This window comes from Zonotrichia leucophrys, chromosome Z (assembly GCF_028769735.1).
Source record: "Zonotrichia leucophrys gambelii isolate GWCS_2022_RI chromosome Z, RI_Zleu_2.0, whole genome shotgun sequence".
NCBI classification, from domain to species: domain Eukaryota; kingdom Metazoa; phylum Chordata; class Aves; order Passeriformes; family Passerellidae; genus Zonotrichia; species Zonotrichia leucophrys.
In genome coordinates, this window is record NC_088200.1 from 54580909 (window position 1) to 54595678 (window position 14770).

Consider the following 14770-nt stretch of genomic DNA (forward strand, 5'->3'; position numbering starts at 1 on the left):
CATACAAATTTACTCTTATTAGAGGTTAAAGTGATGGTAAAACCATTCACAGAGAGAAGAATTTTTAATAAAGCTAGTTAATTAACCACAGCATAAGTGTTCTTTCTGCTGAGCATAGTTTATGCCTCCTGTCTTTGTACCACATCTTCATGTTTTCACGTGTCTCACAAATAGAACACACAGAGTGAGACATGATGCCTGGCCTTTAATTAATTTTGACATCTTGTTCCCACAGAGAATGAAGTAAGAAAATAAAACAACTGAGCTCTTTAACAATGGTAAAATTTTAATTTAACATAATATATTAGAGTAAAAACTTGGACAGGGCTGCACAGATGCTTACAAAACCTATTTCAAACAAACATACATAAAAAACTAAACCAAAATATGCTTTCGCCTTTTCTGACTTTTTGTGAACAAAATTTCATAGGACATTAATTACTCTTCTGTCCATTTGACTCACATGGTGTTGATTTCACTACAAATCTTTTTAAAATTACATATTGGAATTTTATCCTAGCCTTTAATGGTTTCTCAATGGTTTCTCTAATGGTAACTCAAGTACCCAGAAATTTCAAGTTTTACAGAAATTTTCTGTATAGAACATCTTCAAATACTAATCAGTTTCTTGTAATGAATAATGTAAGAGCTCAGGCTGCAATGCTGAAAATGTTTTTCTAAATAATTTTTATTACATAAATATTCAAAATATATTTCCTTGAGAGGCTTCAAAAAGCAGCTGAAAAAAAAAATGGAAATAAGAAAGACAAGAAGAAGGTGCTATAACGAAAAATATTTCCCAGCCATCCTGTCTCAAGATGGAGAAGTGCAGGTTTCTTCAAAGGATGAATAAACTTTGACTATATGAAACACTAAACAAGTTTTTACCTGTTGGTTTGCATACCTATGTGCGTTTAAGTGACAATTTAAACCCTTATCCGGAAGAAAGATTTACATGTGCTTAATGGAAAATAGATATGTGCATCAAGAGATAGGAGAAGCCTGTCTTTTGGACTCATAAGACTCCAACAGAGGTACGAAAGACTAGGATATACACTAGGATGTTTTCACAAGGGACTGAACTTGTAACCACATGAAATCAAACAGTGGCATTTTATAGAGGCAGCAAATGGACTTGATTTTGCTCCTGTTCTCAGTGAGCCAATACAGAACTGTATCTTGCTGAGTTAAACAGTTACAGCCTCCATGAATCAAGGCATGTAAAGACATTAAATTATGAATACACAGTTGTCTATTCAGTATCAACCACAGTTTAACACATGAACAAATATATGGTTTACAGAAGGGAAATCAGTTAGTACTGATTTATTTTCAAAGTACACTAGCAAGTCTAGTATACTGCTGTAAAATTGCATGAGAAAAGTCTCCCAACAGAACTCCCCTTCTTGAATTTTCTGCCTTTTCTCTGTGCAGCTAAAAATAATTTGAGTCCCTATAACAGCCAACATTATGCACATGGTCAACATGTAAAACCACATATACACACTGGCACAAATTTTATCCCCAATAGCAGACGGAACATAGATTTTTATTTTGCCCAAATTCTGACCACTCCTTAAATTCCTCTCATCATAGTTTCAGCGATATTTATTTTTGGAATATTTCAATCAAATTAAAATTGAGACAATGGAAAAGCAAAATTAAAAAAGGTGTAAAGAAAGACAAAACTAAGACTACAAAGAGAAAACAAATGTGAGAGTAAAAGAAAAATGAAGGTGGTATAATGAAGCCAATATGTTGAAGATCTCTAATAAGGAAAGATAATCTTTAAATGTTATCATGGTGATCTTAATTTAGAGTAATATTACACACAGCATTACATTTTTTTCCTTCAAAGATTAGTATGTTTATCAACCAAAGTTAGAGTATGTTTATCAGCCAAAGTTAGAGTATCTGTGAATGTGTGTCAGCTGCAGAGGAGGAGGATATGGGCTGTTTGATGTGGTACATAAGATCACAAAAAATATTTTCTCTGCCCTTAGGTCATCCTAGAGTGAGTAGATGCAATCCAGCCACATGGAATACTGGAGGGGAGAATGGGATTTGAAAAACACTACTCTTTTGCTAACAAAATGGGTTCCAATGGTTTATCTGTTAATTGGAAATGCCAAACAATTCATGTGGGTAGGTGACTTTGTAAAGAGTGCTCTGGCAGCAGCAGATCTTCTCTACATCAAATGAGCTCTGGCTTGGAAGTTTGTTGTGACTGCAACTGACACAACAAGCAACAAACAGACAAATCTCTCAGCTAATCAGTGTTTAAGTCTGAATTTCTATGCAGAATCTGGCAAGATTTTGGCATTAAAATCTCAACTGGTGAATTAATATCCTTTAAATAACTGAGCCTGCGCTGGCCTTGGTGAGATGTAGTTTTCCGTCCCGAGATGCTTGCAAACAGTTAGTCTTGCTTGACCTACTTATTAAAATCACAATTTTAGAAACTGACATCAAAGGATGATTAAATGAAATGTTTGAGTTCATCTAAGAAATACGTGGCAAAGCAAGAAATAGAGAAATTTGTGATCTATGCTCTTTTATTTTCACAGAAATGTACTAAATTTTAACAGTGCATTTATTTTTATTTTTTTTAAAACTGGGAACTTATTAAGTCTTGTAAGATGCTAGCGGAATATTGAGAAAAAGCAGGGCTACCCCAGCGATTTGCAATCCAAAACTTTTAAATCCAACCTAGTCAACATGCAAGTAAAGTAAGATTTTCCCAAACACCCCGGGTTTTAAAATCAGTGAGGGATCTGATAAGCATGCTGTGCTCTTCTACGTTCACATGACAGTAGCAGGAGCAGCGGTGGTGTCTGACTTGGAAATTACGAATTCTATTGACTGGAAGACAGAAAAAAAGTCTATTTACCATAAAAGCTCATATTAGCTATTAGCTATATTAGCTTATATTTAAAATAGTATGAAATAGGGAAAGCATCAGGCATTTAGCAGTGTACTTGCTAGCCACACAGACAAACAATGAAGTTTCTGTGTTCATGATGTCCATGTCTTAACTGTGAGTTTGTCTTACAAACACATCAGCCAACTGCTGCTTTAACTGAGAGCAGACACTGAATATTAGAGAATAAAAGTAACTTGTATTTTTCTTCTTTATCCTGAAAAGATACAGACTTGTTCTGACTTCACTAGGAGACAACTCAACTTCTGCAGGTCAGTTAGATGCCCCTTCAGAGCAACATCTCTGACCCTCATTTTGACGCTCATTTTACTGTATATACATGTGTACATTCAAGCTGAAGCAGACTCTTCCAAAACTGCCTCCCAAACTTGCTTCACCTTTGGATTTCTCCCACTGCAAATATTCAATCTGAGGTAAATACCTTTCACTGCATATGCAGCTGTCACATTTTAGGTAGTGCTTATGGTACGCAGTTGAAGCTGTATAGGTTCTGTATATTTCTGGACTTTAAAGGTTTAAAACTCTAAGAAAGTTTTTAATTTCAAAGAAATAAAAAATATTTTCACTTTTACACATTAATCAGTGAATGTAATAAGAAATAAATTTAACTGTCAAAACTGCTTGTATTTTTTGTATGTTTGTATGTGTATATATATATATTTATATATATGATTTGCAGAAAATGCCCACTCCCAACCAATATATAGCATTTTCATTAATTCAGCAGGTTCAGGTTAATTTAAACCTGCAGCTTCTATTATTAGTGAATGAAGAATACATTTCTATAGCTCTTCTTCCCACCCACTCTATCTCCCCACATGTCAGTCTTGCACATGCAATACTTTATTTTTGTGGAGGTTAATTACATTCTACTCCTCACTATTCACATGACCTACAATTTGAGGCCATGCAGCTGATTAGCAAAAAATTCCTGTAGGAGAACCATATTTGTAGGTTTAGACTAAATGTTCTAGTACACAGCCAGAGGGGTTTTTTTATGTGGCTGTTAATCTGTGCATCTTGGACACAGTCCTAAAGGTACTGTAAAACCATTCAAGCAGCAAGACATGTAAAACATTCTTGTTAAAGATTACAAAAAATTCCTGTGTAAAGATAGGTAACAGCTATTTTTTAAAAATTCTTTTTTTCTTGAAAAAAAATCTTACCACCCTGTTTGAATTTGGTCCAACTTTTGAACTTCTTTTAGATATAATTTCAAGGACAGAAATCTAGGTGTTAAATATAACAATTCTTACACTTGGCATGCACACCCGCTACCCAAGATTCCTTCTTTCTGTTCCCTGCCAAAGATATATATTCTGGAGAGAATACATATTCCCAAGGCCAACAGCTGAGGAAGTTGCTGTAATATGTTAGCTGCTTCCAGCTGGCCTTCATGAGAAGTAGGAATTCCTAAATTAAGGGAAAAATTGTCACTGGCAGACAGTAACGGTCAAACTGTGTCTTTCTGCCAAGACAACAGGCAATCACTGAAGAGGCTGATACAATCCACAATGAAAAAGCCAATCTGTGACAGTATTAACAGAATTGACTTGGACAATTTATTTTTGAGAATAGGTGGACTGCTCAATAAAAGGTTTTACAAGTCTAAGTAGCATTCAAAGCAGGCTGACGTGCCTCTAAGGAAACTCAGTGATGAGTTTTACTGGAAATTATTAGCAGAGCATTCCTAATCATTTATGTATAGGTTCATCAGTTCCAGCTTTAAGCAGTTTCAACCTTTTCATGAAGTGAGTGTGAAACAAGAATAGCAAGCAATCAGACTTTAGCAGCAGGATTCATATTTGCTAACCCGCTTGCAAAATCTTCTGCTTTATCTTTTATGAAGCCTGCTATTTGAAGGCAGGTAGTAGATAATGTGGTGCATTTTTTTTTCAACAAAGGCTTCATACTAAGTTTGGCAATATTACTAAAGATTACCTAAATCAAGCAAATAATGTGAAGTTTATTTAAACTTTTTTTTTTTTTTTTTTTGTTACAAAGGCATTTCTGAATAGTGTAGCAAAAAGAGGGATTGACGGATACAAGCATAAGATGGAGTCTGAGTTCTCACATGCATCATTTCCAGGAAAGTCGTTCTGCCTCTCATTTCTGACACACCCAACACCTCAGTATGCCAAATTTAAAATTCAGAACTTGTGCTAAGTTTAGCTAAAATGTATCTGCTGTTGGTCTATTCTAAGTTTAGCAAGTTTGAGTTGAGCCTATTTATTTTATAGCCTTCTTTTTCTCCTTCTTCTGCCCACTGCCCCTCCATTTTTTTCTTTATAGCTCTTCTTTCTAGGGTAAGAAGACATAAGATTCAAAACCAGATAAGATTTTAAATTAAGACAGATAGAACTCCAGTTCCCTTGATAACCCTAGAGACAGGGTTCCCATGGAGGAAATCCTCATCACCTCATCTCAAGAATTTGAACCTTTCTTTTCTCTTTTTTTTTTTTTTTTTTTTTTTTCCTGAATCCTTTTTAAGGCCCCATGCAGAACAATCTGGTTGTTTGGCAGAGGAGGCAAAACTGCCTTTGGTATCAAGACAAGAAGCAACAGAAAGTTCAGGAGCTGATTACAAAAAGAAATTTAGTTTTTCTAGGTCAGTATGTATGTATCTTTTCTTCACTGCCTAACTACTCTGAAACAATAGTGGGGTTGGATAGGCTTAAATCTGAATGGGTTCTCCGGACTCAGCTTGGAAGTGGAAAATTCTTTGTCTCCATGTGAAACCCAGGTTCCATTGCCCAATTTCTTTCTTGGGTGAAACACATTTCTTTCTTAATGAAACACAATCATCCATTTAACAGTTTAAAAACTGGGATTATTCCAATGACGCAAGTTTGTTCTATTAGAGACAACCTGGAGTCCAAATCCATAAAAAACCTGAGACTCAATTACAGCCTATCATTTCTCCCTGGTATCAGAGAAGGTATCAGCATTTTTCTCTCATCATTAATGACCTATATCAAAGCATGGACAAATCCTGTAATACTGTAACAGATCTAGAAAGCCAAGTTCCTCTATGTGCTCCAGATGTATGTACTCACCATTTTAAATTCTGTAGTTATACTTTCTATAAATCTATATATAATAAAAACATATTCAAGTTAAAAGGCAATTTACGTACACCTGAAATAGTTATTTATTCTTATTTAGGACTTTAGACACACTGCTAAATAGTATTTGACATCATAATACTGGTAGATTTTACAAATTTCAGCCTTGTTTGTGCACCTCTGCCTGGGCACTGCTGCAGGGATCCTCTGTTAGCAAGGAAGCAGAAATAAATTTTAGCTGTGGATTTGTGGTTGTCCCATATGCCTGCCTGTGCTGACTCACACATGGATATATTACTGCCACTAGTGCTTAGCAATGAGCAAGACATTATTACATTTCAAACTTTCATATCTGAGATATCATTGCCTGGTGTTTTGGCAGGAGACGACCGTCCATTCATTAGGACGATCACACATCCAAACAAGAATCTGGAAACAGTTAGATTTCATGACATAATTACCTTTATCCTTCCGATTAAATTAGTTGAGTATGCTATTCTGGAACGATGAAAACAAATTCTCAAAATTAACTTAAAATATTAGCCTTTGACTATATAATTATATTACCATACATGACAATGCTAGCCTGATGCTCAGTTGAAAACCTTGCACTGAAAAGCATTAGAACAGCACAAAGAAATAATTAAAGGATTACAGTATTTCTAATGAAAAGACATGTCACAAAACCCACTAAGGACACAAATGAAATTTCAAATCAGAGGAAATGAAACCTCCAAGAAAATCCTTTCTTTTAAAATTTCTATTTTATCTATTTACTTTTCAGAAATCAAAGAAACATATGTCAAAAAGCTCTTCTGTTCAACACAGAATTAAGCACTGTCCTTTAAGTATCATCACACTATGTACCATTTTAAAGTTTTTCCAGTAGGTTGAATAAATGAAAGAGTTCTTTTCTGATAATGACTTTACTTCCAATCACTCTATCTACCATATTTTAAATAATGAAGATCTGAAATAGCAGATCTATGGCTATGAAAGCTATTAAAAAACCAAAACATAAAAAAACCCTATGAGTTTACAAGGAAACTGAACTCCTAGGACTTTTATTTAGCTGAAATACAAGAACAAAATCATAGAATCAGTTAAACTGGAAAAGGTCTTTAAGATCATTGAGGCAAACCATTAACTCAGCACTGCCAAGTTCACTACTAAACCATGTCCCTAAGTAATTCAACTACATGGCAACTCCACTATTTGCCTGGGCAGCCTGTTCTAATGCTTGATAACCCTTTTGTTGAGGAACTTTTCCCTAATATCCAATTTGAGCCTCTGCTGGCTCATCTTGACACCATTTCTTCTCATTCCCTCACTTGTTACCTGGGAGAGGCGACCAAATTCACCTCACTACAAACGCAGAGGGAGTTGTAGAGGGAGAAAAGGTCTACCCTGTGCCCCCTTTCCTCCAAGCCAAACAGCCCCAGCTCCCTCAGCCACCCTTCACAGGACTTGTACTCAGACCCTTCACCTCTGTTGCCCTTCTCTAGACATACTCCAACACTTCAATATCTTTCTTACAGTGAAGGGCTCAAACCTCAACAGCCTCACCACTGCCAAGTACAGAGGGACAATCACCGCCCCAGCCCTGCTGGCCACACTATTGCTGCCACAGGCCAGGATGCCATTGGCCTTCTTGGCCACCTGGGCACGGCTCACTCATGTTTAGTCACTGCTGACCAGCACCCCCAGGTCCTTTTCAGCCAGACTGCTTTCCAGCCACTCTGCCCGTGCCTGGAGCAGTGCCTGGGGTTCTTGTGATCCAAGTAAATGATCCACCACTTGGCCTTGTGGAAGCTCTTACCACTGGCCTCAGCCCACAAATTCAGCATGTCCTGATCCCACAGCTTTTCTACCTTCAGCAAGTCAACATTCCTATGCAAACTGGTGCTGTCTGTGAACTTACTGCGGGTGCACTTGATCCCCCTGCCCAAATCACCAATAAAGATGTCAAACAGGACTGGCCCAACATTAAGCCCCAGTGAGCACCTCTTAGTGGCCAATTGCCAACTGGATGTAACTGCATTCACCACTCCTCTCTGGGTCCAGCCATATGGATAGTTGTTAACTCAGCAAGGAGAGCACCTGTCTGAGCGATGGACTGCCAGCTTTTCCAGGAGAATGCTGTGGGAGACAATGTCAAAGGCTTAGGCCCAGGTAAACAACATTCACAGCTTCTTCATCATCCACTAGGTGGATAACCCTGTCTTAGAAGGAGATCAGGTTAGTCAAGGACTGCCTTTCATAAACCCATATGCTGACTGGGCCTGATCAGGCAGGTTCAGCAAATGCCATATGATGTCGCTCAGAATGACCAGCTCCTGACCTTCCCCAGCCCTGAGGTCTATCTGACAGGCCTGTAGTTCCCTGGATCCTTCTTCCAGCTTCCTCAATACACTCATGTGGATCCCATCCACCTTCACAGTGCTGTCTGTTTCTAAGTGATAGACAAGGACCATTTTTCCTTTCCATTATGAGGGCTTGATTTTATTTCCCATCCCTGTCTTTCAGCTCAGGGGGCTGGGCACCTGCAGAACAACTGCTCTTAATACTAAAGATTGAGGTAAAGAACATACAAAGCACTTCAGCTTTTTATTCATCCTTTGTCACTATGTTTTCTTTTGCATCCAATAAAGGATGGAGATTCTCCTTAGCCCTCCTTTTCTGTTGGACATGATGCATTTTTTGTTGTCTTTTATGGCAGTAGGATGATTAAATTTTAGCTGGGCCTTGACCCTTCTAATTTTCTTCCTGCATAACTTCACAACATCCTTGTAGAACTCCCAAATTATCTGCCCCTTCTTCCAAAGGGGGCAGATAAAGGCATAAACCCTTTTTTTTCCACCCAAGTTACAACCAAAGCGCTCTGTTCAAGCAAGGGAGTCAGCTCATCTTTCAGCACAAGGGGACAGGCAACTCTTGTTCCTTTAAGATTTCTTTCTTGAAGAATGACTAGCCTTTCCGGACTTGTTGGTCACTCAGGACTGCATCTCAAAGGATTCAGTCAATCAGTCTTCTAAACAGGCCAAAGTCTGTCCTCTGGAAGTACAATGTGGTAGTTCTGTTGCCCCCTCTCCTTACTGCTTTGAAAACTGAAAACACTATTGTTTCATGGTTGCTGTGCTCAAGACAGCCCCTGAAACAATTATTTCAAAAGAATTTTTTAAGATTCAGTTATCTCTTACATTTTTAAAGTATTTTCATCTTTTGCCTTATTATAAACTATCAGAAAACAGCAAAAAAGTGACAACCCCATAGAGTAAAACAAAATAATGGAAACCAAACAATAAATATTTTCAGATAAAATAAGAATTTCATAGAATAACAAGTTTATCACAAGAATAAATACAAGATGCAGTATGTTATTTAGCTGCATGAAATACAGCAACATGAAATAATAAAAAAATCCAAGAAAAACAAGCTAGATCCCACAAGAAAAAATAGATTACATAAATTTTAACAGAACCCAAGTGAATCAGCTGTAAGAGTTATGCCTTTGCAGATGACAGAGATACTGAGGAAAAAATTAGAAAGAGAGAGATGGCCTTAGATATGGAGATACACCAGGCAAAAGAACGCCTAATTCACCAAGTCTGAGCACCAGACCATTTATTTATCTGCTGAAAATATACATCAGCCTTCCAGAAGATCCACTGTTCAAAGATCCCAGTGTCCTCAAAAAAAACCTGGCAGGCATTTCTAGGAAAAGTCATAGAATATAAAGACTTCTCTTCAGCTTTTCCCAAGAATGGCTTCCTTCAATCTTGCTATATGCATATGTATGCATATGTAAATCCCCTGCAGCAGTAATGTATGGCCTAGCACTGTAAAACTCAAAAGCAAAAAAGTCTGGAAATTTGTACCTGCTTCGGTATAGACTGTACTACAATGACTTGGAAGACATTAGCAGTAAATAAGGTGATGAAAAGCTGCAAATGCTATTCTCCCTAACTTCCGCATTTGTGGAATATTATATGTGGTGCATGACACTGATTTTCACCTTCACCTCGCCTTCCAAGGGATCACTACACCCAGTCAATCATACTTATCAATTTCAAAGAGTGCCAGCTTCTGGTACAAGAGAGACCAGCTCCACTGTTTTGCTGATAGCAAAGGTTTCAGTCTGTTGGTAGAACCATAGAATATTTGGCAGGAATCAGCATGCAGAAAATTTATAGAGCTGCCTAAAGATTCGAAGTCAATGGCTACATACTAATAGCAACAATATTCCATTCTGAAATACTGCTGGGCATAAGTAAACAAAAATAAAACTTATTTATAATGTTATCAATCATCCATTTTAGGAGCATTTTTATCATTTTACTTCTGCTATCAGGGAGTAAAAAACCCTAGCTTTTTCAGGGATATTTCAGATCTCATTTAGTTTGGAATTTCCTACACTTCCTCTAACTGTTCAGGTTTATGAAGGTGACTCAGAAGTCAATCTTTTCACTACAGGTTTGTGTCTCTACAGAAGACATCTCAACCTGCTTCCCTGGAACCACTTTTTAAAATCTTCAGAGTCCAAAACAACTTGTTCAGTTGCTGAATGCATCAGTGTTACCCTTTTCTTTCTCTGTCCGGCAGTGTCAGAGACACAATAGTGTCCACCCAACAGTGGCTGTGTAAGTGAATCTCCTTCTTTCCCCCACTGTTCCTTCAGGTGAGCACATTGTACATTGTGTGGCAATTCTGTGGTTGTACAGACACATTTAAACACGGGTCTGCATTTGCCTCCACTACACGCTGCCATCTTCCAGGCATCCTCTTCTATCTATGAGGGTTGGTTTTCTGCACATGAACCCTTCTTTCTGCACTATACTATCTTTTGTAATCCATGCTGAGGTCATTTTGGGAACAAACTAGCTCACCCTTGATGGAAATATAAAAGGAAATGTATAGTGGTGGTAACTTCTGCTTAAGACCCTCTCCTAGGACACATAAGGAAAAACAGAGTATGTACTATGAGGTGGATTTAAATTTCTTTCTTTCTTTCTTTTTCTTTTCATTATTTATTTGATTACATAGTTCTCCCACTACCATGTCACTTATCAAGTAAGGCAGCAAGCATCTTTCACCAGGAGCTGTTCTCTTATTTTGTTCTTGTTCATTTGTGCTTTGTTTTCCTCTGAACCTAGGAAGGTTCAGTCCTGATGGGAACTATTAAGATGTACCAAAACTTAATTGTTTTCTAATATAACCACACTTACAGATACTGCAACTTGAGAGACAGCGCTTGTAATTACATTTTGATTCCCCCAAACTTCTTACACTAAAGATGCTTGAAGCAGAAAACCAACAAAGATATCTTAGTAGATCTAAGTGTGAAACAGATACTAGAATTTCCCATTTACAAGTGATTTTCTCTGTGTGCAAAATTGGTGATCTCTACTTTTAAAATCATTTCCAGTCTTATTAGTGGTTTCTTCTGTTATGAAAGGTGGTCTCATTCTGTTTTTCAGAAAACTGACATGTCATTATATTTATTCCAGCCAAAATTCTGCAGTATATTGATCTAAAAAACCCTTTATATGAATCAAAAGATGTTAATATTGTTAATATTATAGGACTGGTTAGAAACGCATAAAATCTCCCAATGCCATTTCCCTACATTGACATCTTCCACATTATTTGATCATGCTTCATTTCTGAAACAAAGACATACATCATTTGCTGCAAATTAACTATATTTAAGTCAATATGAAAGTTGTTTACTTGATTACATAATTAATTTAACTTCTATTATTTCACATTGCATAATTGCTTTGTCCATATATCTACTGATAGTGCAATATTACACTACTGCTACTGATAGTGTAATTTTGACTCATGGCCAGCACTATTCCATTCCAAGAATCTAAAAGAGATTGATAATTTTGGATGAGGATCTGAGGAAAAAAAACAAGGTGAATTCCTTTGTCAGTAAAATTGTAACATTAATATCATCCTTTTTTAGTTAATTGGAGGAGATCAGTTGAGTTTGTTTGCTGTGGAAATTTAGAGTCTGTTTAAATGCTGTGTTAAGCACACAAAATAAAGGCTGAACATCCTGTGCTCTTGAATAGTTAGTAAAAAAAGTTTGTGGGCATTTACCTCTCTCCATTTACATGTGTTGTTTGACTGGGGAAGAAGGCAAACAATCCTTATCACTGACATCAGCATTCTGTACCCCTCAGGAGATCTCTCTGTGAATTGGCCTCTCTAACAGCTGGAGACTTGACTTCTTCTGACTACACACACACATACACACACACTTTCTAGGGAGCACTGAAATACTCTCTGAACTAAATAATTTGGAACAGGACATGAATTCTGGGATTCATTGTTGTAAAAACTAAGCAGTTGGCTCAGATGCCCTTCCAGACTCAATGGAAAAATAGTAGGAGATTAACCTTTGCTTCATGTTTTTGCTTCTTCAGGCTATACACAAAGGGAACTGCATGCCCACTGCTGGGACCACTACCTCAGATGTCATATTTGACTCCTCAGCATCTCTGGTCTAACACATAGATAATATTTAGAAATTTTGCTGCTGCTCCATCTTTAGTTTCTACAAAATGCATCCTTTTACCAATCTTTTTTACAACTTATGCCACATTATCTTCTCTGATCTCCTATAGACATATACTGTATATCTCTTCATCTTACAAATTGCTGCTTCTAAATTCTAGTTTGTTTTCCAGACCTTTGATCCTATTTTTTGTTGCTGAATGATATAATATTATATCAAAGTTTTAAATTACCATTTTCAATATCCCCTTTCCAAATTATTCTTTGTTCCAAAATTCATTCTGGTTCTCATGCTTCATTTATTCTGACAATGGTCTGAAAAGTGTGATAGTAGCAGACAAAAATATACACATTTTCCTACACAAAGTACTGTAGACATGCCCTTTGAGCACCCTATGTTGCTGAAATTTAAGTGGTTTTTGGAGAACGACTTCTACAATGATGTGTTCTTTTGTAAGCTTTGCAGATGTGTAAACATGCCGTTCACATGAATTTAATTTCACCTCTCCTCAGCCTAATTGTTTATACTTAGCTGATGAATGCCTCTGAGCATGATCCTGTCCTTGTATGGCTTTGAAATGGGTAGCCAGTGGGCAGCTTAGCAAGGGAAACTGTTGCTAACAACACCTTGCCCTAGCTGGTGCTAGAATAGCTATGGTCTCTAAGCATTCCTCCTTTGAAGGTAACTCGCACATTGTTAGATAGGATATGCCATGGATGGCATATGCCGGGAAAATACAATGTCACTGGCAATGCTGCTAGGTGCTGGCTCCAGAAGTTCAGTTTGAGCTTTTATTCTTTCCTTTCTCATCATACCTATATTCCTCACAAAGGTGGCACAGAGCCTAAGTGATGTTATGAACAGCAAGTTTTAGCATGTTGACCCACTCTACTAACTTAAACACCATTACAGAGTTAAAGATTGCACACAGGCTGGGTTGCACAGACTTCTTTTAGACTGAGTTTTAGAAGGACTACTATCTCCATAATTGATGTACTGGAACTTGGAATTTTGGTCAAATTTTATTTGATCTTGGTATTGTTAAAACACAGAGGTCAAAAACTATTTGATCTTTACGTGACTATACCAATGAAACAAACTAACTGTGTTACAGCGCTCCATAATTATTAATCATGTTATCTTTTCAGTAATAATGCAATTTAAGCTTGATTAAAAATTCTGTCTTAGGAGTTTAAAGGAAGCAGCAAAGCAAGTAAAGATATTAGGCCTCTTGTTTCAATGTGTGAATGTGTCATCTAAATTTTTCAAGCCAAGTCTTGGCATTAGCTAGAGGGAACTTGGCTCTGCTCAAAGGAACAGACTTCTGTCAATGTCAAGAACAATCCTAGAGTAAAAACTGAACACAGAAGGCTGCATTGAACCACTGGATAAGAAACAAACAGAGCAAAGATTAACATTTACCCGAGCTTTTCATTTGTTCTCACCATTGCAGACATATCAACATGTAGACCATGACTTCATGTTGCTATGTAGTCTTTCAATGGAACAGAAGATTTACAGAGAAAAGAAATTCACATCCAAATATATTTTAAATTGAACTTGTGTCCCTGTAGAGAAATCAAGGTATCTATTTTTTAGTATAAATCTTGGAAAATCTCTGCTGCACAAGTCATAGTCAAACTGTATGTTAACTGTTCAAAAGATTTTGCCAATTCCGTAATTCCCTGTGTCCTAATTTTAAAGTTCAAAGTGCAGTTTGGGTGAGAGTATTACAGCTTTGACTCAAAAAGGAGAGCAGGAAATACAAAATTGCCAGTAAATTTTAAACAAGAAGATATAAGTTTTTGTACACTCATCTGTGGCAAGGTTGTTTGTGAAAGGCGCAGAGAGGATAAAGTTCTTCACTCCAGAGGGCACTGGGAACACAGTGTATCTGTCTCAGCATACCCACATAGCCTCAGCAATCCCAATTTGAATGGTTGCATCAATTACGAAAGCAGATGGTCACTTCTCCACGGTTTACTTCCTACTGGTGCTAGTGCTAAATGAGGCAGGTTTCCACTGTGGTTATGTAGTAGAGAAATGGAAATACTAAATATTATTGCCAAACATATCTTCTTGTAAAAGTAATATTGCTACTGAAAGTTAGTTGCTTCTGTTGTTTAAAAAAAATAATGGTTATACTATGTGCTTTTGAAGTAGCTAGTTACTCACAGAGTACTTGCAGCTAATTCTTGGAAGGCTGGCTAGCCATACACTGCTGGCTTTAGTCCTTGT

General features: G+C 37.1%; 1 protein-coding gene across 1 annotated transcript in view; it reads right to left on the bottom strand.

The window, feature by feature from the left end:
• The window catches only part of ADAMTS19 (ADAM metallopeptidase with thrombospondin type 1 motif 19), a 130897-nt gene that overhangs the window by 2663 nt on the left and 113464 nt on the right, over positions 1 to 14770 (bottom strand). The window lies entirely within an intron of this gene.